Source organism: Triticum urartu, chromosome 7 (assembly GCF_003073215.2).
Source record: "Triticum urartu cultivar G1812 chromosome 7, Tu2.1, whole genome shotgun sequence".
Taxonomy (NCBI): Eukaryota; Viridiplantae; Streptophyta; class Magnoliopsida; order Poales; family Poaceae; genus Triticum; species Triticum urartu.
Window position 1 is genome coordinate 636,360,798 of NC_053028.1, and position 10,976 is coordinate 636,371,773.

A 10,976-nucleotide genomic window follows, 5' to 3' on the forward strand; every position below is an offset into this window, starting at 1 on the left:
GACAAGATTCACAAGTTCTACAAGTTGGACAAGTTAGGTTTAGACAATAGCTCTCGAGATAGAGCACTCTTGTAACCGTGGTCATCATCATCAATATCAATGAAGCAGAATGTAGGCTTTTTACCTCCATCGTGAGGGGCCGAACCTGGGTAAAACCTCGCGTCTCTCGTCCCGCTCAACCCCTCTCAAGCTACCGCATAGATGCGTTGGCCTCGCGACTAAGTCCTGACACTAAGGACATCTGCCGTGACAATTCCACGACAGTCACCAGACAGTGGGTTAGTGGTATGTTGAGGCTTGGGCTCCCGTTTAAAAGTTATAAACAATGGGTCTTTTGTGCTCTTCATCTTTGCAATTGCATCTGTGTATTTCGTCTAAGCTTTTCTTATTGAACCGGTGGTAGAACATGGAAAATAATTGTTTGCAGAATTAGGTGGTATCCTTAGAGAAGATAGGTGTATGTTGTCAATCAGGGTAAGAAGTGAAATGAAATATAGATCAAACCAATTGCAGCAGCAGTACCTGCTACTTCGGTTGTCCATTTGTACTTGTTGTTGACCCGAGATTGAAAAGATAAGTGGTAAGCTAAAAATGTGACAGGATTATGTTATATAAATATGTACTGCTGTAGTAGTAAGCTATTATGCTACTTAACAAATGAGGCTAAATCCCGTCCCACATCATCAGTCAACTCGGCCGCTACCTTTGCTTCCTCGCTCAAAAAATCATGGGCTGGCCTAAAAAAATGGGCACATTCATGTATCCCTATTCCTCTTCGTGAATCTCGTTGCAAATCAGCAATCGCTGCCTTAGACCACGCTGAAGAATCAAGGGCTCTCTCCCAGCCAGAACTCCTCACTCGCAAGATTATCATCTCAATCCTCAAATGCACAATCCAAGAAAAAATGACTTACTGGAGATGGCGTGCTAAAGAGTCATGGGCCATCCACGGCGGGGAAAACACAAAATTCTTCCACATGTGTGCCTCCCAACGTTTGAGAAAGAACAAAATCTTTACACTCACACGCGACGGTAACGACTTCACTTCTCACCACCACAAAAGCCGAGATTCTAAGGGATTTCTTCATTTCCCTCATCAGTACTCCAGCCAATACATCTTGGGCTTTTGATTTGAACGCTATATACCCACAGACTGTGGCCGGCCTCCACGTCCTTGATGAGCACTTCTCCGAAGAGGAAATCGAGCTTGCCTTCTTCCAAATGAAATCCCAAGCCATCCCTAGGCTAGACGGTTTCAGGCCATCCTTTTATAGAACTTACCAGCCCTTAGTAAAACAAGTCGTTCTACCTTTCTTCTCCCAATTTCACCAAGGCGTGACAGATACAAAACATTTAAACCGTGCTCACATCATCCTCCTTCCAAAGAAGGATACGCCAACCTCACCCGATGCCTTCAGACCAATCTCTCTGCAGAACTGCCCAATCAAAGTTGTTGCTAAAGTCCTCACCTCTTGTCTCAAACCGCTCATACCTATGCTAGTTAATGGTAATCAGACTGGGTTCATCTCTGGTAGGAATATTGCTGAGAACTACGTTTTTGCAGTTGACCTCATTAGTTCTTGTCACACTCGCAAACGACCAACCATGGTTTTTAAGCTAGACTTCTGAAAAGCCTTCGACTCCATGGCTTAGCCTGCCCTTGACAGGATTCTAGCCATTCGTGGTTTCTCCCAAACCTTCCGCAACTGGATCCAAAACATTCTTCACACGGGTAAAGCTCCCATCCTCCTGAATGGTGTCCCAGGCAACTGGATACAAAGCAAGAATGGCTTGCGTCAAGGTGACCCGGCCTCCCCCTACCTTTTTCTCATCGTCGATGACCTGCTCCAATAGCTCATCTTCCAGAACTTAGAGCCTGCCCTCCACTACCCCATCTTCTCCCACCTACCTCCCACCGTTCTCCAATACGCCAATGATACGCTCATCATTGCAGCCGCCTCTCCTGTCGCCGCCGCAACCCTCAAAGTAACCCTAAACAACTTCGCGCAGGCTACGAGCCTCACCATCAACTTCTCATAGACCACTCTAGCCACTCTTCACACAGATGATACCATGGCCACTGCCACTGCCCTTGCCATGGGCTGCTCCCGCGCACCCTTGCCTCAAACGTACCTTGGCCTACCCCTTGCCCCAACTAAACCTCCTTCCAATGCCTTCACGCCGTTGATAGAACGATCTCGCAAATTATTGACAGGCTCGCGTGCTAAACTGCTTGACAAAGGTGATCGCCTCATTCTCATCTCTGCGGTCCTAGACTCCCTCCTTACCTACTTCATGTTGGTGTTTCGCATTCCAAAAAAAACCCTCAAAACCATCGACTCCCTAAGAAGGGCCTTCTTCTGGGCGGGGGATGATGCTTGCTAAGGAGCTCAATGCCTCATTGCATGGAAAAATGCTTGCTTACCTAATTTTTTTGGTGGTTTAGGGCTAAAAAACCTGCATGTCCAAAACAATTGTTTACTCATGAAATTTGCAGCCAAAGCCATCTCTTCTGCACAGGGACCTTGGCTAGAATGGCTAGACCTTCAACAACCGAACGCTCTAGTCTCCTCGTCCCCTCAAACCTCTTTTCTTTGCCGCACAATTTCTCAGCAAATCCCCATCCTCTAGACAATTTCATTTGTTCTAACAAACTATGGCTCTCATACGTATTTCTGGCTTGACACCTGGTTGACCACAAAACATCTAGACACCACCTTCCCCCACCTCTTCTCACACTCCAACCTAGAGCTGGTTAACGTGGCTAGTATCTTGCGTTTCGGTATCGAACCCAACCTCCGTAATCGTCTTTCTCTTATGGCAGAACAAGAGCTTGTTTCGCTTTTGTCTATTTTGCAGGACTTCGTGCCTTCGGCGGAGGAAAATCAAAGGTTCCTACACCGAGGTCATGAATTCTCCACCAAGCATCCGTACGACGCCCTCATGGCTAGGCCAGACAACGATCCCATTGCTCCTCTCATCTGGGGCACCAAGGCACCTCGCAAGCTAAAAATCTTTGCTTAGCTACTCTTCAAGGACCGCCTCAACACTAGGGTTAACCTTTCCCACAAGCATATCATCTCCTCATACATATGCCCCCGTTGTGCTAGGTTACCCGAAGACTCCATGCACCTCTTCGTCACATGCCCACTTGCCAACAGGATATGGCAACGAATCGGTGTCCTGCCATAGACCGACGACATCACAGAGCTTTGGGATACTCCTTGGCCTCATCACCCCCCCCCCCACAAAAAGCATGGTACTTGGTCCTCATATCACTACTATGGAAGATATGGACGACACATAATGATATGTTGTTTGGGAGTGTTGATCAATGTTCCATAATAACCCTCAGGGCCCTTATTGTTGATTTGGATCTTTGGTCACACTGTCTCATGGAGACATGTGACAAGGAGGACGTGTTCTCGTGGCGTTCGTACCTCTCTGCACGCTGCATCATGCCTATGTAATTCTGTACTTACTGCTTCGACAACCTTTGAGTAATATATTCATGTGGGGAGCTCCCCCCCGGGTGATTCTCAAAAAAAAACAAATGAGGCTAAATAAAATGCACTCTTGCTGGTTACCAAACAAAGCTAAATAAAGCGCACACTTACTTTGTTGCTGGCCGCTACAAATTAAATTATAAATGTGTGTGTAGTAGTCGTAAGGTATTCTGCTACTTACGAAATGAGGCCAAATAAAATGCACTCTTGCTGCTTACCAAACAAAGATAAATAAATCACACACTTACTTGGTTCTAGCTGCTACAAATTAAACAGATGGTGTACCTCCACAATTTTCTACGATAGAGAGGAACCGTTTAATACATCGACAAAACAGAAAATAGTGTTAATGCCAGAATAATTAAGATTTTCAAATATATACTAGTACTAAAATTTCGCAACCTCCTTGCGACGCTCTAAGTCTGTTTTTTCAGTATACCAAACTACTCACAAAATAGGAAGTAGGAGAAGTTTTTTTTGAACGGTCACGGGGAGGGGGGGGGAGGGGGGAGCTTCCCCACCTGAATATATTACCACTCAATATGAAGGTCGGAGGATTACAGCAGGAGTATGATTTCAATTTTAGCTAGAGGGGATTGTAGAGGAGAGAAAATGTAGCCATTGTCTAGCAGAATTACTATCCTCAGTCTTTTTGAATCAGAAAACCTAAAGAGAGAAGTCAGATACAATATTTCTTATCGTTATTCTGAGCGAGTGGTCTTCGTTCCTGAACATGAGAGCATTTCTTGAGTCCCAGAGCTTCCAGGAGACTGGCAAGGACACCGATGGCCAGATGTTGGGGTTCACTACAAGAAATATGTCAACTTATGACCTTCTGTCAGTGACCCTCAAAGAATTGGTCATAAATTTATGACCATTTTTGACCAATTGGTCAAAATCTGTCTGGGGGGCTCTAAACCCTAAACCATAACGACCATTTTGGTCAGAAAGGTCATAATTTCATTAGAGGAAATGGTCATAAAGCAAACAGCGCTAGTCCGCTGCCTTATTTCTAGTTGTTAACGACCAATATAGATGGTCATAGCCTTGTAAATTGTGGTGGGTTGCTATGACTAGGCGCCATCTCATCAGTTTTGCCTATGTGTCATGTCCATGTGGCAGTTTTTGCCCTAGGTTGTGACGCAACCTATATTTCTGTCATTGGCAAAATTCCCAAAAAAATCTCAGAAATTCTTTGGGCCATATCTTCGTCAAATATGTAAAAACCTTCTTTGCCTAGTTCAAAAATAATTCAAAAATATTCATTTTTCTATTCTGTTGAGAACAACAGTTTTTGAAGGAAGTGCCACTTTGGCATGTCCAAATAGTATCCATTTTCTACAGTGCCTTCCTATGCCCAAATAACCATCCTCCACCAAATGCCAGCTCAATCCATTTATTATTTTCAGCCGAGCTTCAACATTCGTAGTCATGTCCAGTGTGGTAGTTTGCAAAGCAAGTACCACCTAGGCTCCTCCTTTTGAGCTGAAAATTTGTGAAGACGGTCTTCTTAGTAACTGATCATCCTCAGCCAAAACTCACGCCCATTAGCCATGTACATTTCCCGTACCGCTAATCAAACACTTGGCTGCTAATTCATGTTTGAGCATCGATCGGTCTCCTCGTGAGAATCTTATGTTGTAATTTTCTTCCTAGCACCTACCTGGGGAGTGCCCAACCCACTAGACATTCCTAGGCCTCCCAGAACACATGGCAACACCACGGTCACGCGGTGACCATGCGGCGGGCATGCGAGTTTACGCGCTCTAGAGTTGGGGCCCTCGGCCACCACCCAAACCTCGACGTATCGCCACCAAACCATGTATTTATGATTAAATAGGTACTTATGTAACTAGAAATGATTTTTGGAAAAAACAAATAGCAAACTATGAGGCAGCTGTAGTTCAAATTTGACCCGCTTCCAACTGAATCCACGGAAATTTGTCTTTTTCACGAGAGGTGGACAAAAACATTTTACACCCAATCATCTTGTCAATTGTACATTAAATATGTCCTAGTATTTTAGAAAATTGATTTGGTCAAATTTTGCAACAATTATTTGGTAGGTCCTTCACAAAAAAAACCTCCTTTTGGGCACTCAAAAATGGAAAATGGTTTTTTCGTCCAAAGAAAATGAAAACTTCCTTAGGAAACATTGTTTGCCATTTCAATATGCACCCTTGTGCACAATATGAGATCATTTGAACAAACTATGCCATGGATGTGGCCATAAGATTGGTCATTTGGCTTGAAAGCCATTGATCTCCACACGTGATAGCTCGTTTCTGAGAACATTTTTTTAAAATAATTGTCGTATTACCAGTTTGTTATTTTTCCTAGGAAGTTGGCCACATATAATGACACAATGAGAAGGTTTCCCAATTTTTTGATTTTTTTGAATTTTTTATGCCTGTTTCAAAATGCGGTCAAAACGTCGGGAATGACCATTCCTAGCTAGTGGTTGAATCTTGGAACTTTTTTGGTGTTTCTATGATTAAATAGATACTTATGTACCTAGAAATGATTTTTGAAAAAAGTAAAGAGCAAACTACAAGGTAGCTACAGTTCAAATTTGACCCGCTTCCAGCTGAATCGACGGAAATTTGTCTTTTTCATGAGAGGTGGATCAAAACTTTTTACTCCCAAGCATTTGGTCAATTGTGCATTAAATATGGCCTAGTATTTTATAAAATTGAGTTGGTCCAATTTTGCAACAATTATTTGGGAGGTCCTTCACAAAAAAACCTCCTTTCAGGCACTCGAAAAATGGAAAATGGTTTTCTCGTCCAAAGAAAATGAAAACTTCCTTAGGCAACATTGTTTGCCATTCCAATATGCACCCTTGTGCACAATATGAGATCATTTGAACAAACTATGCCATGAATGTGGCCATAAGATTGATCATTTGGCTTGAAATCCATGAATCTTCACCCATGATAGCTCATTTCTGAGAACACTTTTTTTAAATAATTACTGTATTACAAGTTGGTTATTTTTCCTCAAAACTTGGTCACATATGATGACACAATGTGAAGGTTTCCCAATTTTTTGATTTTTTTTTGAATTTTTTTATGCCCGTTTCAATATGCGTTCAAAACGGCTGGAATGACCGTTCCTAGCTAGTGGTTGAATCTTGGAATTTTTCGGTGTTTCTCTGATTAAATAGGTACTTATGTACCTAGAAATGATTTTTGGAAAAAATAAAGAGCAAACTACAAGGCAACTACAGTTCAAATTTGACCCGCTTCCAACTGAATCGGCAGGAATTTGTCTTTTTCACGAGAGGTGGATCAAACCTTTTTACACCCAACCATTTTGTCAATTGTGCATTAAATATGTCCTAATATTTTAGAAAATTGATTTGGTCCAATTTTGCAACAATTATTTGGTAGGTTCTTCACAAAAAACTCATTTTGGGCACTCAAAAAATGAAAAATGATTTTTTCGTGCAAAGAAAATGAAAACTTTCTTAGGCAACATTGTTTGCCATTCCATGTTTGTTATTTTCCTGAAAGGTAGTTCACAATTGTTGACACAATGAGAAGGTCTTTTATTTTTTCTGAATTTCTGTTATCATAAAATAGCTTACATCATTTTAACATCTTATTTTTAAATCTATCACGACCAATTTAATTGGTCATAATGTTGTATTGCGTTCTGATTGGTCCATGGACCAGACACGCGGATCATGCATGAAACATCGATGGATCCTCCCGGATCCAACGGCAGCCCTCACCCCTCGCCTACCCCACCAACCCCACGTGAGGCGAAACCCTAGCTCTGTTCTCCCCCGTTTTCCATCCACCCCCCGCCTCCTTTCTTTCTTTCTTTCTCTCCCTCCCCCCTCTTCCCCGATGCAGATCCCCCTCGTCGCCGCCACCCACCCCTCAGAACCTCCCCGCCACCCACCTCTGCCACTGCCCTCACTCTCCCCTTGTCTCCCTCGTCCTCGACCAACCTCGCGGCCCGCGGGGCTCTCATATCGCCGCCATTCCACGCCCGCGCACGACAGAAGAGAAGCCCGAGGTCCTCCTCCGATGCTCCTCTGCCTCCCTCGCACGCGGGGCTCTCTGCTCCACCGCCGCCGCCACATTGGAGCACGCGCGCGCGCGACGCTGTCCCCGCCTCGCTCGGTCTGTCGCACCGTTTGCCTCGCCCCCCATTCGCCATGTTGATCTGATTTTAATTTCGCCGCGGTTTTTTTGACAGGCCCAGGAGTTAGGGTGCGATGGCGGTGCCGCCGGCCAGGGCTCGGGCCGACTACGACTACCTCATCAAGCTCCTCCTCATCGGCAACAGCGGTGAGCCCCCCTGTTCCCTTCCCCTCCTTCGTCTCTCGATCCGCGCGGGATCTGGCGGCCTATTCGTTAGGCCTTTGATTTGCATGTGCCAGTTGAGATCTGGCACCCTAGATCATTTTTTGCGGAGGCTGCTGTGTGCCCGCGTGAAATCTGGAAGGGCGATAGAATCTAGCCTCTTGAGTTAATTGGATGGATGGTGTGTGCTTTGCGAGAGGAGTACCTTTTTCCTGCATGCAGATTATACAAGCACTGGTAGCTGTGTAGTCATAGAACTGATGCAAGTGAGGATGTAGTTAGTTAGATTGATCGTCACATGCAGTCAGGAGCAAGCTCTTGTTCCTGTAACTGTCTGTCCTGGTGTTAAGGAAATCGCATGGTTGGTATGAATTGTACAAGTAGGATAACAAATTTCATTTTCTCTTTCCCCTTAACTGTGTAAGTAACTGAACCAAGATTAAGCAAACCACTAGCTTTGCCCTTGTTTTTGTGACCTTACCATACCTGTATGTCTATTGCGTTAATTCTTGTCTTGGATTATTGATTAGCAGGAGGCGTTTCAGATTTAGTGGGGTTGTGTCGTGGGTACCTGGGTAACTAAAATTTCTTCTGTTCTGTAACTGTATGCTTCTAGGAATGTCACATTGCAACATGCAGACTATGGGTCTAGATCTGGTAGTTGAAAGTGCTTAATCTTTTTATAAGTTTCAACTGAAGCTATTTGTATACAATAATTGACCAAATAAGCAAACTTATGTGAATATAATACGCTTGATGTTGATCATCTGGTGCATTAGTATGCAGTTCTCATTGTCAGTTCTTGTTTTCTTGATTCATTTATACTATATAGGGTTTATACTTTGTTAGTAGGTAGCTCATACTGCCCGCTTGCTTCTGCTTTGAATATTGTGGTCTGCATGCTTTAGTCACTGTGCCCTTAGTTCTTTTTTTGTAGGGAGATATGCTTATCATCAGAAACTCTTGGTGATGATGTTATTCCTCTTTTGGTTCATGTGTTGCAATTATATACCACATGATTCTACACCATGTGGTGCACTTAAGTATCTTAGTGACTTCATTTGACGTGTGTATTTCTGTTAATTTTAAGCTTTTGTTGCTGTGAAAATGTACCTCACTGATCGTCTGTCTATTTATTATGTACTTCTTGCATGAGGAGGTGACTAGTGATGCGGCACGCCAAGAAGCAGTAGGGGAAGGGGGTCTCCTGATCAAGGAGGCGGAGGAGTAGGGGCGTGCCCAGCCGGCAGCCCTGTCCTGCTCATGGGGGAGGGGCAGGAGGGGTCTTCTCCTCTGCTTCCATTGCGATCGCGGCAGGTAGCTCCTCCATCTCCCTCTCCCTCTTCCCTGATAGCGTACATCACAATCTTGTTAATTGTTATTGCTATTGCGATCACAATCTTGTTAAGATGCATCTGTGGTGGTGGTCTTCTGGCCACCACAATCTTGTTAATTGTTATTGCGATCATCTTTCTTTTCGATGAACTATGCCACAATATGTGTTTTGCAAGGTTTAGTGGCTACTAAGTTTTGATTATTTGTAACTTGTAAGTCCTTGTTGTTTTGTTGTACGTTCTAAAAAGCCGTGAATAGTCTTCACTTATATAGCCAACACCTTTATTTTGTTTTATTTTGTTCTATGCTCACTAGTGATACCTGACTAAAGTTCCCTGAATATAGGAGTAGACTGTAGGTGAAGAAAAATTATAACCTGAAAGTAATCATATGTACTACTCCCTCCATCCCATAATATAATTTTTGGTACATAATTTTCTTTACTTATACACACAGAATAGATAGAGGTGACGTGTGGTTATATTCTGTTGTAAGATTATTCTATTTTGCTCTTAACTAGCTATTCGTTGTGGTTGTTACATGTACATATACTTCAGGATTTAGTCCCTATCTACTTTGTATATTTGTTTTTATTTTTTTCTAACTCTTTTGGTTTATTGTTAGATGCCTTGGTTCAGCCTCTACAAACATACCCGAAAATGGTGTTTCCTGTCATTTACAAGAGCTCCAGCAAAGTGAACTAGGAAGTATATTTGAAGTTCTAAGCCGTGTAGCAAAGAGTTATATGTTCTGTCTTATGTGTAATAGACTGGAAAGATTTGAATAATATTGTAATAGACTATGTACAGATTGTAGTTGACTTATTTATCCTTCATTGACGAACTACATTTGTTATGTTCTGTTTGAAATATTCATTATGTGGTTTCAAAGCGTGTGAAATGGAACCTGATTCATGGAGCCCACTTATGAAATCACTTTTGAATTTTCTGTCACGTGGGTCTAATGTGTGAGATTGTGACAAGTGGTATCCATCTGATTGGTGGGACCAGCAACAAAATATAATGGCCTAGGCCCAAACAAATGTTAAAAGGCCACGACCAAGAAATAAATAAAAGACTGAATTGTTGGCCTTGGCCCATGAAGTCTGACCAAAAATTGACAGGAAAAAAATATATAGAAAAGCTGAATTAATGGGCTAGGCCCATGTAGAAAACCGAATTGGACCGGGCTGAATCTTGTGCCACATCAGCTTGCCACACTGGATGCCTACGTGGCCTGGGGAGGTTGCTAGTGACCAAAACATAACAATAGGCTTATTTTGGTCGTAAACATCTTCGACCATTCCAGAAGAAAGGTCGCTATAGTCAGTTTATGCCCACCAACTTTTGACCTTCTGTTTTTGGTCACAAAAAGGTCGCAAATGAAAAACCATGACCTTTCAGTGACCAATAGTGGTGGTCACAAGTTGACATATTTCTTGTAGTGGTTGAGGCCCAGAATCGGCGATTGTTGGTGAAGAGTAGTGAGGGAGGTCGGGGCAGGCAGGCCCAGGGGAGACCAAACTTGTGCTGCATAGGAGCAGGTGGAGATGAGGTGAAGAGCATCTTCATACGGGTCTTTGACATCGTGGGCAGGCTGCGGATTGAGCAACATGTTTGTGAAACATGTTGGCCTTCATGTTTTAATACACCAGAGTCTACATTTTCTTGATGGAACCAAATTAAGGGGACTGATTATGTTGAATAATTATTTTATTTTTCCATCCTAGCCACCTGGGCATCAGGCATCAGGCAGCGTAACGCATGTTTATGCTTTAGTACTAATATTATTATCATGCATCACTGGAACCCTTCTAAAG